The sequence below is a fragment of the Chrysemys picta genome, chromosome 7 (genome assembly GCF_011386835.1).
Source record: "Chrysemys picta bellii isolate R12L10 chromosome 7, ASM1138683v2, whole genome shotgun sequence".
Lineage (NCBI taxonomy): Eukaryota > Metazoa > Chordata > Testudines > Emydidae > Chrysemys > Chrysemys picta.
Window position 1 is genome coordinate 78,051,228 of NC_088797.1, and position 17,946 is coordinate 78,069,173.

Here is a 17,946-nt window from a genome sequence, read left to right on the forward strand (position 1 = left end):
GGACGTTTACAGGGTCGCTGGCGCACATTACTGACTCGCTCAGACCTCAGCCAAACCAATATTCCCATTGTTATTGCTGCTTGCTGTGTGCTCCACAATCTCTGTGAGAGTAAGGGGGAGACCTTTATGGCGGGGTGGGAGGCTGAGGCAAATTGCCTGGCCGCTGATTACACGCAGCCAGACACCAGGGCGATTAGAAGAGCACACCAGGAAGCGCTGCACATCAGAGAAACTTTAAAAACCAGTTTCATGACTGACCAGACTATGGTGTGAAAGTTCTGTTTGTTTCTCCTTGATGAAAACCCGCCCCCTTGATTGACTCATTCTCTGTAAGCAACCCACCCTCTCCCTTCGATCACAGCTTACTTGCAAAGGAAATAAAGTCATTATCGTTTAAAAATCATGTATTCTTTATTAATTGATTATAAAAAGAGGGAGAGAACTGACAAGGTAGCCCGGGTGGGGTTTTGGAGGAGGATAGGAGGGAAGGAAAAGGCCACTAAAAAAGTTCAATATAATGACAGCCTTTTGGTTGGGATGTCCACTGGGGTGGAGTGGGAGGGTGCACGGAGCCACACCCCCCTCCCCCCCGCGTTCTTACACTGGGTGAGGAGGCTATAAAACATGGTGAGGGGAGAGGGCAGTTATTCAAGGGCTGCAGCGGCACTCTGTGATCCTGCTGCCATTCCTGAAGCTCCACCAGACGCCAGAGCATGTCCGTTTGCTCACGCAGCAGCAGCGTTGCATCCCGCCACCTCTTATCTCGAGCATCTCTCCTCACGTTGGTCCCTTCTGTCCTCACGTTCACTGGCATCTTTCCTGTACTTTGATACCACGTCCTTCCACTCATTCTGATGAGCTCTTTCATTGTGGGTCAATTCCATGATTTCAGAGAACATTTCGTCTCGCGTCCTTTTTTTCCACCACCTTATCTGAGATAGCCTTCGGGGTGGAGGAGGGAGGCTTGAAAAATTTGCAGCTGTGGGAGGGAGGGAAAAAAAGGAAAGAAGTATTTTAAAAGATATATTTTACAGAATAATGCTTATACTCTTTCACGGTGAACAACACTATTCACATTACATAGCACATGTGATTTCAGTACAAGGTCGTATTTTGCATCTTAATATTGAGTGCCTGCGGCTTTGGTGTTAGAGATCACAGACGCAGGTCCAGGCAACAGAATTCAGCTTGCATGCGGCCATGGTAAGCCATTGTCTTTCGGCTTCTGCAGCCTTCAGAAAAGCAGCGCCCTCCTTTCCCACATACCAAGCAAAGCCTGTTGAGTGCTGCGGTTTTCCTATTAATATGCAGCAGCAGAAACTAAACAACTCCTCCCCCATCCAATTCTCTGGGATGATCGCTTTATCCCTCCGCTCCCCCCCCCCCCCCCCCCGCGTGGCTGGTATCAGGGAAGATCCCTGCTAGCCAAACGTGAAAAGCTCAGCACCAATCCCTCTCCCGCCCTCCCCACGCCCCCACTTGGTTAACTGCAGGGAAAGATTTCTTTTCAGCCACAGGCAAATAGCCCAGTAGGAACGGCCACCTCTGTCCCCTTAATTAAATTCCCGTATTTCAACCAGGTTACCATGAACGATATCACTCTCCTTAGGATAACACAGCAAGATAAAGAACGGATGTTGCTTGAATGCCAGCAAACACTGGGACCATACGCTGCCAGGCTTTGTCATGCAATGATACCAGATTACTTGCTACTAGCATGACGTGGTCAAGTGTCCTACCATGGAGGACGGAATAAGGCTGCACTGCCCAGAAACCTTCTAGAAAGACTTTTGGAGTACCTCCAGGAGAGCGTCATGGAGATGTCCCTGGAGGATTTCTGCTCCATCCCCAGACACGTTAACAGACTTTTCCAGTAGCTGTACTGGCCGCAAATGCATCCCAAGCCCTCAGGGCAAATTAATCATTAAAAAAAGCTTGCTTCTAAACCATGTTTTATATTTACAAAGGTAACTCACCAGAGGTCCCTTCCATGGCTTCATGGTCTGAGATAATGCCCTGGGAGGGTATTTCAGTCAGGCTGAGAAAAAGATCCTGGCTGTTGGGGAGAACGGAGTGCTGTGTGCTCTCCGCAAGCTCGTCCTCCTCCTCTTCCCCGTCCGCAGAATCCTCAGGCATAGCTGAGATTATCCCCTCCTCAGAATCCACGGTCAGGGGTGGGGTAGTGAAGGCAGTCCCCCCTAGAATTGCATGCAGCTCAGCGTAGAAGCGGCATGTCTGAGGCTCTGCCCCAGACCTTCCGTTTGCTTCTTTGGTTTTCTGGTAGGCTTGTCTGAGTGCCTTAACTTTCACGCGGCATGTAGTGAGTCCCTATTGTGGCCTCTCTCCATCATGCCCTTGGAGATTTTTTCAAATGTTTTGGCATTTCGTCTTTTGGAACGTAGTTCTGCTAGCACGGAATCCTCTCCCCATATAGCGATCAGATCCAGTACCTCCCGTACAGTCCATGCTGGTGCTCTTTTTCAATTCTCGGACTGCATGGTTACCTGTGCTGATGAGCTCTGCCTGGTCACCTGTGCTCTCCACGCGGTGCAACAGGAAATAAAATTCAAAAGTTTGCAGAGCTTTTCCTGTCTACCTGGCCAGTGCATCTGAGTTCAGATTGCTGTCCAGAACAGTCACAGTGGTGCACTGTGGGATAGCTCCCGGAGGCCAATACCGTCAAATTGTGGCCACACTAACCCTAATTCAAAATGGCAATATCGATTTGGGCACTACTCCCCTCGTCAGGGAGGAGTACAGAAATCGATTTTAAGAGCCCTTTATGTCGAAGTAAATAGCTTCGTCGTGTGGACGGATGCAGGGTTAATTCGATTTAACGCTGCTAAATTTGAACTAAACTCATAGTGTAGACCAGGCCTCTGATTATAAACTCCTTGGGGCAGGGAGTCTCTTTTTGTTCTCTGTACAGAGCCTAGCGTAATGGAGTTCCAGTCTATAACTGGGGTCCCTAAGCATCATTTCAATACAAACAGTATTCTGCTACCAGTAAGCAGGAATGTTTCATGTATAAAATTCCTCATGATATTGCCAAGTCTGGCAAATCTCATTATTTGCTACTTTTTTGTTAAATTTCCAGCTTCTGAAGTCATGTTATTTCATGAGAATCTCAACTTTAATTAAAAATAAAGTTTCTAGCCTTCATGGTTCTGGGGAAAAAATCTCAAAAATGTGACCTTAGTGAACCATAAATGTCAACGGAACATGGCTGGCTAGGGTACATCCAGACCTATTTAATAGACTTAGGGTATGTCTACACTACGAAATTAGGTTGAATTTATAGAAACCGGTTTTATAGATATTGGTTTTATACAGTCGATTGTGCATGTCCCCACATAAAATGCTCTAAGTGCATTAAGTCGGCGGACCGCGTCCACAGTACCGAGGCTAGCGTCGACTTCCAGAGCGTTGCACTGTGGATAGCTATCCCACAGTTCCCGCAGTCTCTGCCGCCCATTGGAATTCTGGGTTGAGATCCCAATGCCTGATCATGCAAAACAGTGTCACAGGGGGTTCTGGGTACATGTCGTCAGGCCCCTCCCCCTCCGTCAGAGCAACGGCAGACAATCAATTCGCGCCTTTTTACTTCGGTTACCTGTGCAGACAACATACCACGGCAAGCATGGAGCCCGCTCAGCTCAGCTCAGCTCACTGTCACCATATGTCATCTGGGTGCCGGCAGACGTGGTACTGCATTGCTACACAGCAGCAGTTAATTGCCTTTTGGCAGTAAACGGTGCAGTATGACTGGTAGCCATCATCGGCTATCTGGGTGCTGGCAGACGTGGGGCTGCATTACTACACAGTAGCAGCTCCTTGCCTTTTGGCAGTGGATGATGTATTATGATTGGTATCCGTCGTCGTCGTACTCCTCAGTGAGTTCAATCAGAGGCACCTGGGCAGACATGTTTTGTCTCCTGGCCTATTGAACCGTTTGCTGCCAGCTTAAGATGTAAAAAATAGATGGACCAGATTTGTTCTGTATTCATTTGCTTCCCCCTCCCTCTGTGAAATCAACGGCCTGCTAAACCCAGGGTTTTGAGTTCAATCTTGGGGGGGGGGGGCATTCTGTGTGACAGTTGTTTGTGTTTCTCCCTGATGCACAGCCACCTTTGTTGATTTTAATTCCCTGTACCTGTATGCCATGTCGTCAGTCGCCCCTCCCTCCCTCCCTCCGTCAGACACTAGTTTCACGCCTTTTTTCAGCCCAGACGCCATAGCACTGGGATCATGGAGCCCGCTCAGATCACCGCGGCAATTATGAGCACTAGGAACACCACACGCATTGTCCTGGAGTATATGCGGAGCCAGAACATGCCAAAGCAAAACAAGGCGAGGAGGTGATTGCAGCACGGCGACGAGAGTGGTGAGGAAATTGACATGGACATAGACCTCTCACGAAGTACGGGCCCGAGCAATGTGCAAATCATGGTGTTACTGGGGCAGGTTCGTGGCATGGAATGCCGATTCTGGGCCCGGGAAACAAGCACAGACTGGTGGGACTGCATCGTGCTGCAGGTGTGGGACGATTCCCAGTGGCTGCAAAACTTTCGCATGCGTAAGGGCACTTTCATGGAACTTTGGGACTTGCTTTCCCCTGCCCTGAAGCGCCAGAATACCAGGATGAGAGCAGCCCTCACAGTTGAGAAGCGAGTGGCGATAGCCCTGTGGAAGCTTGCAACGCCAGACAGCTACCGGTCAGTCGGGAATCAATTTGGAGTGGGCAAATCTACTGTGTGGGCTGCTGTGATCCAAGTTGCCAGGGCAATCAAAGACCTCGTGATATCAAGGGTAGTGACTCTGGGAAACGTGCAGGTCATAGTGAATGGCTTTGCTGCAATGGGATTCCCAAACTGTGGTGGGGCGATAGACGGAACCCATATCCCTATCTTGGCACTGGAGCACCAAGCCACCGAGTACATAAACAGCAAGGGGTACTTTTCAATGCTGCTGCAAGCCCTGGTGGATCACAAGGGATGTTTCACCAACATCAACGTGGGATGGCTGGGAAAGGTACATGATGCTCGCATCTTCAGGCACTCTGGTCTGTTTCAAAAGCTGGAGGAAGGGACTTTCTTCCCGGACCAGAAAATAACCATTGGGGATGTTGAAATGCCTATCGTTATCCTTGGGGACCCAGCCTACCCCTTAATGCCATGGCTCATGAAGCCGTACACGGGCAGCCTGGACAGTAGTCAGGACCTGAGCAAGTGCAAGGCTGAGCAAGTGCCGAATGGTGGTGGAATGTGCATTTGGACGTTTAAAAGCACGCTGGCGCAGCTTACTGACTCGGATAGACCTCAGCGAAACCAATATCCCCATTGTTATTGCTGCTTGCTGTGCGCTCCACAATATCTGTAAGAGTAAGGGGAAGACATTTATGGCGGGGTGGGAGGTTGAGGCAAATCACGTGGCCACTGATTACGTGCAGCCAGACACCAGGGCGGTTAGAAGAGTACAGCAGGGTGCGGTGCGCATCAGAGAAGCTTTGAAAACCAGTTTTGTGACTGGCCAGGCTACAGTGTGAAACTTCTGTTTGTTTCTCCTTGATGAACCCTCTGCCCCCCCTCTCCCCTGGTTCACTCTACTTCCCTGTAAACCAACCACGCCACTCTCCCCTCCCCTCTTCGAGCACCACTTGCAGAGGCAATAAAGTCATTGTTACTTCTCATTCATGCATTCTTTATTAATTCATCACACAACTAGGGGGATAATTGCCAAGGTAGCCTGGGATGGGTGGGGGTGGAGGGAAGGAAAAGGACACACTGCAGGTTAAAACTTTAAAACTTTTACACTTATTGCAGGCCAGCCTTCCGATGCTTGGGCAATCATCTGGGGTGGAGTGACTGGGTGGCCGGAGGCCCCCCCCACCGTGTTCTTGGGCGTCTGGGTGAGGAGGCAATGGGACTTGGGGAGGAGAGCTGTTGGTTACACAGGGGCTGTAGCAGCAGTCTCTGCTCCTGCTGCCTTTCCTGCAGCTCAACCATATACTGGAGCATATCAGTTAGATGCTCCAGCAGCCGGAGCATCGACTCTTGCCTATTGTCAGCAAGCTGACGCCACCTATCATCTTCAACCCACCACTTGCTCTGTTCATCCCGCGATTCAGCCCGCCACCTCTCCTTTCGTTCATATTGTGGTTTTTTGCACTATTACATTGACTGCCTCCACGCATTCTGCTGTGCTCTTTCAGCGTGGGAGGACATCTGGAGCTTCGTGAACATATCATCCCGAATCCACCGTTTTCTCCTTCTAATCTTCGCTAGCCTCTGCGAAGGAGAAACATTTGCAGCTGGTGGAGGAGAAGGGAGAGGTGGTTAAAAAAGACACATTTTAGAGAACAATGGGTACACTCTTTCACGTTAAATTTTGCTGTTCACATTACACAGCACATGTGCTTTCATTACAAGGTCGCATTTTTCCTCTTATATTGAGGGCCTGCTGGTTTGGTGTGAGAGATCACTCACGCAGTGCCAGGCAACAGAATTTGGCTTGCAGGCAGCCATGGTAAGCCACAGTCTTTTGGCTTTTTTAACCTTCATAACATGTGGGAATGGTTTCAAACAGCAGCACCCTCATTTCCCACACCAAGGACCCATTGAGTTAGCCATTTAAAATGGGTTTGCAATGTAAAAGGAGGGGCTGGGGTTTCCAGGTTAACATGCAGCACAAACCCAACTACCCTCCCACACACACACACACAATCCTCTGGGATGATCACTTCACCACTCCCCCCCCCCCCCCCCCACCATGTGGCTAACAGCGGGGAACATTTCTGTTCAGCCGAGCAGGAACGGGAACCTCTGAATGTCCCCTTAATAAAATCTCCCCATTTCAACCAGGTGACCGTGAATGATATCACTCTCCTGAGGATAACAAAGAGAGATAAGGAATGGATGTTGTCTGCATGCCAGCAAACACCGGGACCATACGCTGCCATGCTTTGATATGCAATGATTCCAGACTACGTGCTACTGGCCTGGCATGGTAAAGTGTCCTACCATGGTGGACAGGATAAGGCAGCCCTCCCCAGAAACCTTTTGCAAAGGCTTTGGGAGTACATGAAGGAGAGCTTTCTGGAGATGTCCCTGGAGGATTTCCGCTCCATCCCCATACACGTTAACAGACTTTTCCAGTAGCTGTACTGGCCGTGATTGCCAGGGCAAATTAATCATTAATCATTAAACACGCTTGCTTTTAAACCATGTGTAATATTTGCAAAGGTACACTCACCAGAGGTCCCTTGTGTGCCCTCAGGGTCTGTGAGCATGCCTTGGGTAAGTTCGGGGGTTACTGGTTCCAGGTCTAGGGTGATAAACATATCCTGGCTGTTGGGGAAACCGGTTTCTCCGCTTCCTTGCTGTGAGCTATCTTCATTGTCTTCATCATCATCTTCCGCGTACCCCGAACCCGCTTCCCTGTTGCGTGTTTCTCCAGTGATGGAGTCAAAGCACACGGTTGGGGTAGTGGTGGCTGCACCCCCTAGAATGGCATGCAGCTCCGCGTAGAAGCGGCATGTTTGCGGCTCTGCCCCAGACCTTCCGTTTGCCTCTCTGGCTTTGTGGTAGGCTTGCCTTAGCTCCTTCATTTTCACGCAGCACTGCTGTGTGTCCCTGTTATGGCCTCTGTCCTTCATGGCCTTTGAGACTTTTTCTAATATTTTGCCATTTTGTTTACTGCTACGGAGTTCAGCTAGCACTGATTCATCTCCCCATATGGCAAGCAGATCCTGTACCTCCCGTTCTGTCCATGCTGGAGCTCTTTTGCGATCCTGGGACTCCATCATGGTTACCTGTGCTGATGAGCTCTGTGTGGTCACCTATGATCTCCATGCTGAGCAAACAGGAAATGAAATTCAAAAGTTCGCGGGGCTTTTCCTGCCTATCTGGTCTGTGCATCTGAGTTGAGAGTGCTGTCCAGAGCGGTCACAATGAAGCACTGTGGGATAGCTCCCGGAGGCCAATAACGTCGAATTCCGTCCACACTACCACAAATCCGACCCACAAAGGCTGATTTTAGCACTAATCCCCTCGTCGGAGGTGGAGTAAAGAAACCGGTTTAAAGGGCCCTTTAAGTTGAAAAAAAAGGGCTTCGTCGTGTGGACGTGTCCAGTCTTAATTCGATTTAACGCTGCTAAAGTCGACCTAAACTCATAGTGTAGACCAGGCCTTAGACATGAGTGTATGTGGACTGGCAATTTCAAGGTCATTTTCAAGCAAAGTACTACATTTCCTCCCTTTATTACAAAGCTGCTGGAGTACTTCATCTGCAAATTCTGAATTACAATTACTTTACTAATGGGGAATGCTTCAGTTAAAAGCACCATTTCCCCCTCTTAGGCTGGGAGAATATTACAAATCAGCAGTTTTAGAAAGAATTCAGCAAGGTAGATACTGTACTACAGTTTGGGAGCTTGTTTTCTTCTCTGAGGGTACGTGTTCACTAGCAAGATTAAAACGCTGCCGCGACAGCGCTTTAACGTGGCTTTGTAGTTGCAGCACCAGCGCTGGGAGAGAGCGCTGTTAAAAAAACAACAAAAAAACCACCCTCACGAGGGGAGTAGTTTCCAGCGCTGGTGCACTGTCTACACTGGCACTTTATAGCGCTGAAACTTGCAGTGCTCAGGAGGGTATTTTTTTTACACCAGTGAGCGAGAAAGTTTCAGTGCTGTAAAGTGGCAGTGTAGACAAGGCCGGAGTCTAATGAGTTAGTAACAACCTGTGTCTCTCAGGTTTAATCAAAATAATTTGATTTCTATTAGAGCAAACATCAGTTTGCTTGTCTCTCGCTTCCATTCTATTTCATTAGCCATAATACATTTTCAGAACCTTCACATATAAAAACAAATCTAGCCCGATGGAAGTAGTTACTGTTCTAGTATCTAGGATTAGAACTGACAGTGTTTTCATCCAGAGCAGCTCGGAGTAGGCATATATAGGCTAGATTGTCAGCTGGTGTAAATCAGCACAACTCCCTTGATTTTAGTGCATCTATGCTAATTTACACAAGTTAAGGATGTACCAATGAATGTAGCTGAACAAACAATTCCATAGTAAATTGTCGGTGAACTTCAAAAAATCTGGAGATTTGTTGAAGCTAATTCCCACCACCAAAGTTGAGATGCTTATGCACATTCCCAAGAATGTTCTACTACTAAATTGCCTGTGCAATCCAGAGAAATGAATTTTAAGTGAAATCAATTTAACAGCCCTTTAAGTTATATGCACCATTCATACCCTAGGGTTTTCATCTCAAGATGAAGAATCCAACCAGGCTCCAGCACCCTGGATTCCAACAGACAACTCCAAAACAGCACTAGCCAGGCTTCAGTGAAGGGGAGTGGACATCTATTATTCGCAGCCCACAACAGAAGAAAGCGGGACTCGTCATGGCTGTGTGCATTGTAACTTAAGTTCTACTGTAATTGTAAAACACCTCGGAAATGGAGGTTGTTCATAACTCTGAAATGTTCATAACTCTGAACAAAATGTTATTGTTGTTCTTTCAAAAGTTTACAACTGAATGTTGACTTAATACAGCTTTGAAACTTTACTATGCAGAAGAAAAGTGCTGCTTTTAATCATCTTAATTTAAATGAGACAAGCACAGAAACGGTTTCCTTAGCTTGTCAAATCTTTCTTTTAAGCTTTCCCTTTATTTTTTAGTAGTTTACATTTAACACACTACTGTGCTGTATTTCCTTTTTGTTTTTTGTTGTTTTTTCGGGGGGATAGAGGGGGGCGGGATCTCTGCTGCTGCCTGATTGCATACTTCTGGTTCCAAATGAGGTCTGTGGTTGACTGGTCAGTTTGTAATTCTGGTGTTCGTAACTCTGAGGTTCTACTGTAAGGACTGTTGCAATCCTGCACTGAAAATGTTAACCCCTTTGAATTATCCAAGCTTTCTAGATTATAAGGACCTGTCAGGCTCTAGGCGGTCAGGCCCAGTGATTGGAGTCAGCCATAGAGTCAGGACTGGGCAAAGGGCAGCATTGAAACTGAGCTCCAGGGACAGAACTGAGCTCAGAGTCCACAAACAAGCCAAACCAGGGTCAAAGGCTGCAGGCCAAAGGTCAAAGCCATATTGGAGTCAGTCCAGAGGTTTGGGGTTCAGGGCTGGAGCAGGTGTGTAACACAGCTGAAGGAAGATCAGAGAAGGGCATGGACCAGGATAAAGTGGGCCTTGTAGTGTTAGAGTCTAACACTACAAGGCAGCAGGAGGGTTCCTGGCTAACTAATACTGCTTCACAGACAACTCACTTGCCACTCTAACAGAGTCAGTGAAATACTGGTGCCTGGGTGTCATCTAACCTAGGCCTGGGATAGGCTGCTGCAGCATGCCAGAGTGCTGACTTAGGGTTACCATACGTCCGGATTTTCCCGGACATGTCCGGCTTTTTGGTCCTCAAATCCCTGTCTGGGGGGAATTGCCAAAAAGTCGGACATGTCCAGGAAAATAGGGAGGGAGGGCTCGTGGGGCTTGGGTCCGGGCTGGAGCCGCTGGGGCCGGAGCTGGAGCCGCTGGGGCCAGCGGGTGCTCGGCTGCCGGCCGGCGCCGCTCGCTCTGCCAGGGCCAGGGCCGGGCCAAAGCTGCTCGGCCGGAACTGGGGCCCGAGCCGAGCCGGCCGGAGCCGCTGGGAGCGGGGCTGCTCGACTGCTGGCTGGCACCGCTTGCCCAGGGCCGGGGCCGGTGTGCTCGGCCGGAACTGGGGCCAGCGCCCCAGGGCCCGAGCCGGGCCGGAGATGCTGGGGCCAGAGCCTCTTGGCCGGGGCCGGCCGCCAGAGGGAGCCGCTCGGCTGAGGGGGACGGACTGGGCCGCGCCTCCTCGCGCCCCCCCCCCAAGCCCAGCCCCAGGCCCAGCTTACCTGCTGCCTGCCTGCTTCAGGCTTCCTGCGAATCAAATGTTCGTGGGTAGCAGGGGAGGGGGAGGAGCAGGGGGGTGAAGCGTTCAGGGGAGGGGGCAGAGTTAGGGCGGGGACTTTGGGGAAGGGGCGGAGTTGGGGCAGGGGCGGGGCCCCGTGGAGTGTCCTCTTTTTGGACACTTAAAATATGGTAACCCTAGCTGACTCAATGCAGGCTCTGCATACAGGATATCAGTACAGCTGGGTTGCTGCAGCATGTGTGAGTGATGAATCACTGAGAGCAATGTTGGAGGGGTAAATCCTGGCAGCTGAGTAGAGTAGCTTTGGTCTGGTTTAAGGGATTGCTCAGTGGGAGAGGAAAGAAACAGGGACTAATTTCTCATCCATCAACTCTTTCCCCTATTCCCAAGTTTAAATGAGGGGCAACAATCCATAGTTAAGCTCTGTTTTGCCAGGAATAGGGGAAAGGGTTAATTGCAATCCAGATATCTTTTGCCACTGCCTGCTAGTCTAGCTGAATTTTGTGTTCAGCTCAGAGCTGGTAGCATGTGACTAGAAGAGCAATTCAGGCCTGGGATTTGAGGGATGGTCCTGAAACTCCTCTCTGACAAACACATGGGACTCTAAGGAGATGCCCAAATGATAATGGAGAACAAACACTGTTCAATAAGATCCTCAAATTAGTGGTTCTTACTTAGAATCCTAGCTGAGGACCTATAAGGGGGTAACTCCTCAATCTTTCCCTGCCCCCTCAGGCACAATCTCCCCACCTCTACTACACAGAGCCAGCAGAGAAGGAAAAACTAATCCTAGGTGTTCCAGGTTATTTTCCAGTTCTACACTGACTCATCATAATGGTTAGCATTAACCATGAGCAAGCAAGCTGCTGCTAAGAACCTCTTTTGAAAGCCTTGCTTCCCCTGCAAGCTCTGTGATCTTTAGCAAATCGCTTAACTTTGCCCATATGTTAAAAATAACCTCCCCAGTGGTGCTTTCTGATAGTTACAGCCTACTCCAGGACACTTAGAAGTATAACCTATGAGCTTTAGACTGACTAAACTCCAGCAATGGTAATAATACTTAACACTTTTCTACAGGACATTTTTCCTATCTTCAAAAGCTTTTTATATACATAAATCAATCAAAAAGAGTCCTGCACCATTCTGTGCCCTACATGGCTGCCTCATAGTTCTCTTTGTTAGGCATTTCTTTTCCATGATCAAATTTGCTTAAGAAATAGAAGGAGATAATTCATACACAGGAGGACAGAGTCCTACTGCAGTGCCCTAACCCAGATGATTAGTTCACTGGAGGTAGGGGCTGCAAGCAATGATGGGAAAGCTGATACTAATAAATGTAAATTCCTACAGTGAGGGAATGTAACAGGGTCTCCCCAAACCCAGCATGAGATACTGTCTCTGCCTTAGTTTCTCCATTTTTATATGAGCCAGCAGATCAACTCCCTGGCCAGCTGTGCCAACAAAACTTCCACTAGTATCAGTGTTTCCCTCCCTTTTTCCTAGTGTTGCTTTATGGTTCAAACACAGTTCAACACAAATTAAAACTGGCCCCACCAGCTAGCCCCTCCTAAGGGCTCTACCTCTACCTTTGGCTGCTATCTACCCAGCAGGTATCCCCAGGTAGCTCTTTCACCTAGTCAACTGCTAGAGCTCCTCCCTGACCCACAGTCTCCCCCAGAGTGAGCTGTTAGTTGGTCTTTATCACCTCCTGAGAGGCAGCTAGTTAGTTTCAGGTGAGGCAACAGGGAGCTCAATCCCCCCCCACTCTAGTCACCTAAGCTGTGTCTCACCATCTACACTGCTGTTTATACCTGTGCTAGTTGGGCATGCAGAGTCTGTACTCCTCATGTGGCTGTAAGTGTAAACGTACATTAAGAGAGAAGAAGCCTAAGCTTGAAAGGTCTGAGAAATTTTGATGAGAAGCTACCAGGATCAATTCTTTTCCTATTGGAAAGTGATTTTAAAGTCTTTATTATTACTTCAATGTCTGTTTTTCCTTTAAGTTTGCCTATTTGCATCTCATTCAGTTTAGATAGCTTAAATTGTGAAAATATTGATTTAGATTTTTCCAGATTAGGAGTGGATGTATCGAGGGATCCATGGCTGAACCTTAGGGTATATACCATACATGGCTCTCTATATGCCCAGACAGTGCCTCCCATACCCACACTATTATTTTTAGCAGTGTAGTGTCTTGCTGCCACCCCGTGCCAGGAGCCTTTCCCCTCTGCCTCATTCCTGCCTCCTCACAAAGAAAGACCAATGACCCTGATTTTACCATGAAGACTAGGGTTTTCAACTCTCCAGGACTGTCCTGGAGTCTCCAGGAATTAAAGATCAGAGGGGTAGCCGTGTTAGTCTGGATCTGTAAAAAGCAACAGAGAGTCCTGTGGTAAGACTATCAGATGTATCGGAGCATAAGCTTTCGTGGGTGAATACCCACTTCGTCAGATGCAGGAATTAAAGATTATCTCATGTGATGAAATCTTCAGATGTTCGTCCAACCAAAGTTGGCAACCCCAGTGAAGATTCATGGACTCTGACAAATTCCAAATACTTCTAAAGAACAACAGCACTCTGTGCACATCATGAGTAGTCAAAGATCTGGTGAATTATTATCATTGAACGCTAGCCTCAACCATCAACATGCTGGGCCCCAAATGGTCCCTTCCTCCCCATCATCCACACAGATATTCTTTTCTGACACCCAGCACCAGATAAAGAGAGAGGGGTAGAAATTCGAGTGTCGACTGCAGAAAACAAAGGCTGACATAGAAAAGATGAAACAACAAATTCCTCAACGCCTATGCTGAGGGTGTGTTACAGGCCAAGGTAATCTTCCCATCAGCCCCAGTTGAAACTGCCAAATTCCACTCCAAGCTATCCAGATTGATAAACTGCTTCATTAATCCTGAATGCCTACAACCTGCAACAGAAATGAGCACCCAGGGCATCAAACATATATCATACTACTTTTCTGAAAAGATCATGCACATTCAGGAAGCCTTCTCAAACAGCATGGATCAACTCTGCCTATACCAACCAACCAACCAACAGCCCATCTGCATTCCTAGAGTTTGATACATTCAGTCACCAAGAAGGTCTGGTCACCCTAAAGGAGTCTTGATCAAAGACTCATGAATCTAACCCATGACCTTCCTGGTTTTTGAAAGCGTCGTGAGCAACTGAAGCCACTCATGACTGAAAGAGCCAACATATCATTCAGATAAGAAACATTTCCTTTCCTCTTTGAAACACTCAGTAGTCTGATGAACGCTGAAGAAACACACCCTAGACACTATTGGTGAGTGTCGGACTTCCTATTCCTGACCCAAGCTTATAGAGGCTAGACAAAGGCCACAAACAAGGTAACCTAACTTAAACTAATATTCTAGATCCAGCACAATATGGGTTCGAGCTAGGACATGTAACTGAACCCACCTTAGTGGCATTGATAGACAATCTCCTGCTTTCAATGAATAGAGGTCAGACATCTATTCCCATACTCCTGGATCTCTCCAAAGTATTCAGTGCTGTCAGCTATGAGGATGGATACTGCTGTCCCAGTAAGAGAGGTGGCAGGACTCCAGGATAATATGCTAAAAGTGTTTGAGTCTTTCCTGAAGGGATGCATCCAATGATTAGTAATAGGAAACCGCACCTCCACCACTAAGTCCCCCTCTCCCCCCCACCCCGCCTTGTGGAGTCCCACAAGGCTCAATCTTTTTTCTGGTCCTTTTCCACATCTATATGCAGCCACTAGGCAAAAGGTCAGATGACATGACTCAAGTGCCAGCAATATGCGTATGACACACAGCTCTACCTACCATTCACCACATATAACCACACCACTACCACCAAGATGGTGCAGTGTTTGGATGAGTTCAGCTCATGGATGAAGACCAGCTGGCTGAAGCTGAACCTGAGCAAGACAGAAGAAAACATTTTGAAGAGTTTGCAGCCATAGTGCAGTGACTGTTGGTTGAAGGTGCATACCCACAATTGGTCAATTCAGTCTCTAATCTATGTTTGGGTTCCTCATTGACACTAAACTTTAACATAGAGGCATCCATGAGTAATGCTTTCTATAATCTATGGTGGAATAGGAGACTCCATTGCATCCTGATGGACAATGAGCTAGCTTCAGCTATTCACACCTTGCTCACCTCTCAGCTGGACTATAACAATGTGATATGTGTGGGCCTGAAGCCTTCAGCTATTAGGAAATTCTAGTACAGAATGCTGCAATGCAGCTCCTTAACACAGGATACCATGAGCACATCAGACCTGTCCTTCGGTCTCTATACTGGCTTACCATAGAAAATGAATCAAGTTCAAAATCTCAGTCCTTTATCTTCAAGACACTCCATAGCCTGGGCCCAAGCTATCTAAAAGACCATGTAAAGCTCCAGGTGGAAGACTGTGACTGACAACCTTTCTCCTCTGGCCCAATAGAACTCTCTACAATAAGGGCAGAGCTCATCTCTGCGGGACGCAGAACTTTATTGGGGACCACTCCAAGACTATGAAATTAAGTCCCTCAGGAACAAAGGACTATCACAAACTTCACCACCTTCTGCTCCAGCTGCAGGGCTTAGTTATTTGACATTATCTTCTCTAACATGAATACATAGCAAAGGAATACGTTTTAAAAAAAAATCCTTACCAAAACAAAACACTTCACTGCACATGAGATGAGAAATGTTAGTCACACTATGACATTACATTCTATATTCCATATGAAAATATACTTATGTCCATATTCCTTATGAAAATGCTTATTATGTAAATATTACATAACTGAGATGTACTTTATGCAAGATGGCTCATGTAAGATATCATTGGAAAGGTCATGATTTACAGAATGTAATTATCCAATTTATATGTCTGTATCATTTCTGTATCTGAAGTTATGAATATTAGCTATGTATCTGTATTTCAAATGTGTTAATTTGGGTGTCACCCCAACCAGCTCTTCAGGTACAACAATGGAAAAGCCAGACAGGGCTAATGGGTCTTTAACAGAGACAATGGACTATGAAAGAGCTTAGTCTTCCTGTGGACACTGGATGAGCAATGGCTGCCACAGCCATGCAGAGAGGTGGGTCTGAGTCACCTGGTACTGGATACCCCTCCTCCCCCTTTTTGGAATGCCAGTAGTTATCCACTAAAAGACAAACGGTTCCTGCCTTACACAAGAGCTATATAAGGCAGGGGAGTGACATCATCATGGTTCTCCTCTGCCTCCCTGTCCAAAGAGACACTGAAAAACACCTGGAAGCAAAAACTGAACAGGTGGGAAGGGAAGGGAACGGGGAATGGGAGGGATTGAGCCCAAGCTGGAAGGGTGTCTAGCTTGTGAGTAATAATACCTGAGGTTTCAAGAGGGAGACCTGTGCAACTGCCTTTCAACACTTTCTGTAATCTGCCTGCAACAATATCTAGGGTGAGAAATATTATTTGTAACCAATTTCTTTAGTGAAACTAGCTTAGTTTGTGTGTTTGGTTTCATCTGCTTAATAATCTGCTTTGATCTGTTTGCTACCCCTTCTACCATTTAAAATTTGCCTTTTGTAGTTAATAACATTTGTTTTGTTTATGATATAACCTAGTTTCTGTAATTTTTAACTGGGAGCAGCGGGGGGGAGGGGGCACAAGACGTTGTGCATACCTTCCTCCACATTGAGGGAGGAGGTGAATTCCATAAAATCTTTGGGTTTGTACCCCTTAAAAGGAGTGAGCACCAGAGTGTTGGAGCAAGTCCCTTAAGCTGAGTCTTCCCAGAGCTGATCTGCAGCTGGGTGTGGCCCTGCCTGTGTGCTTGGCTGGAAGAGGCTTGTGAGCATAACCCAGCAAGGCCAGTTAAAGGGGGCCCAGGCTGGCAGAACAGGTAGACTCAGTGGTACATCAGGTGGCTTCTTAGGGGGCATAACCCATCACACATACCACTTAATGCATTACTAGAAGACACTCAGATATCATGGTGATTAGGGCAGTATAAGAACCTATATGGAACAGAATGCTCTTGGTTCTTTTACTTGACATCAAGAAACTTGAACAGCTTAACGGGACTAAATTGGGGGGACCAGATGATCTTCATCCGAGAATATTGAAGGAACTGGCGCGAGAAATTGCAAGTCCGTTAGCGATAATTTTTAATGACTCTATAAACTCGGGGGTGGTACCGTTGGACTGGAGAATAGCTAATGTGGTTCCTATTTTCAAGAAAGGGAAAAAAAGTGACCCGGGTAACTACAGGCCTGTTAGTTTAACATCTGTAGTATGCAAGGTCTTGGAAAAATTTTTGAAGGAGAAAGTAGTTAAGGACCTTGAAGTCAATGGCAATTGCGACAAATTACAACATGGTTTTACGAAAGGCAGATCGTGCCAAACCAACCTGATCTTCTTCTTTGAGAAAGTAACAGACTTTTTAGATAAGGGAAATGCGGTGGACCTAATATACCTCGATTTCAGTAAAGCATTTGATACGGTACCGCACGAGGAATTATTGGTTAAATTGGAAAAGATGGGGATTGATATGAAAATCCAGAGGTGGATAAAGAACTGGTTAAAGGGGAGATTGCAGCGGGTCATACTGAAAGGTGAACTGTCAGGTTGGAGGGAGGTCACCAGTGGAGTTCCTTAAGGTTCGGTTTTGGGTCCAATTTTATTTAATCTATTTATTAATGACCTCGGAACCAAATGTAGGAGTGGGCTGATAAAGTTTGCGGATGACACAAAGTTGGGAGGTATTGCCAATTCGGAGAAGGATTGGGATATCCTGCAGGGAGACTTGGATGACCTTGTAAATTGGAGTAATAGAAATAGGATGAAATTTAATAGTGAGAAGTGTAAGGTGATGCATTTAGGGATCACTAACAAGAATTTTAGTTATAAGCTGGGACGCATCCATTGGAAGTAACAGAGGAGGAGAAGGACCTCGGAGTCCTGGTTGACCGCAGGATGACTATGAGTCGGCAATGTGACGTGGCCGTGAAAAAAGCTAATGCGGTCTTGGGATGCATTAGGCGAGGTATATCTAGTAG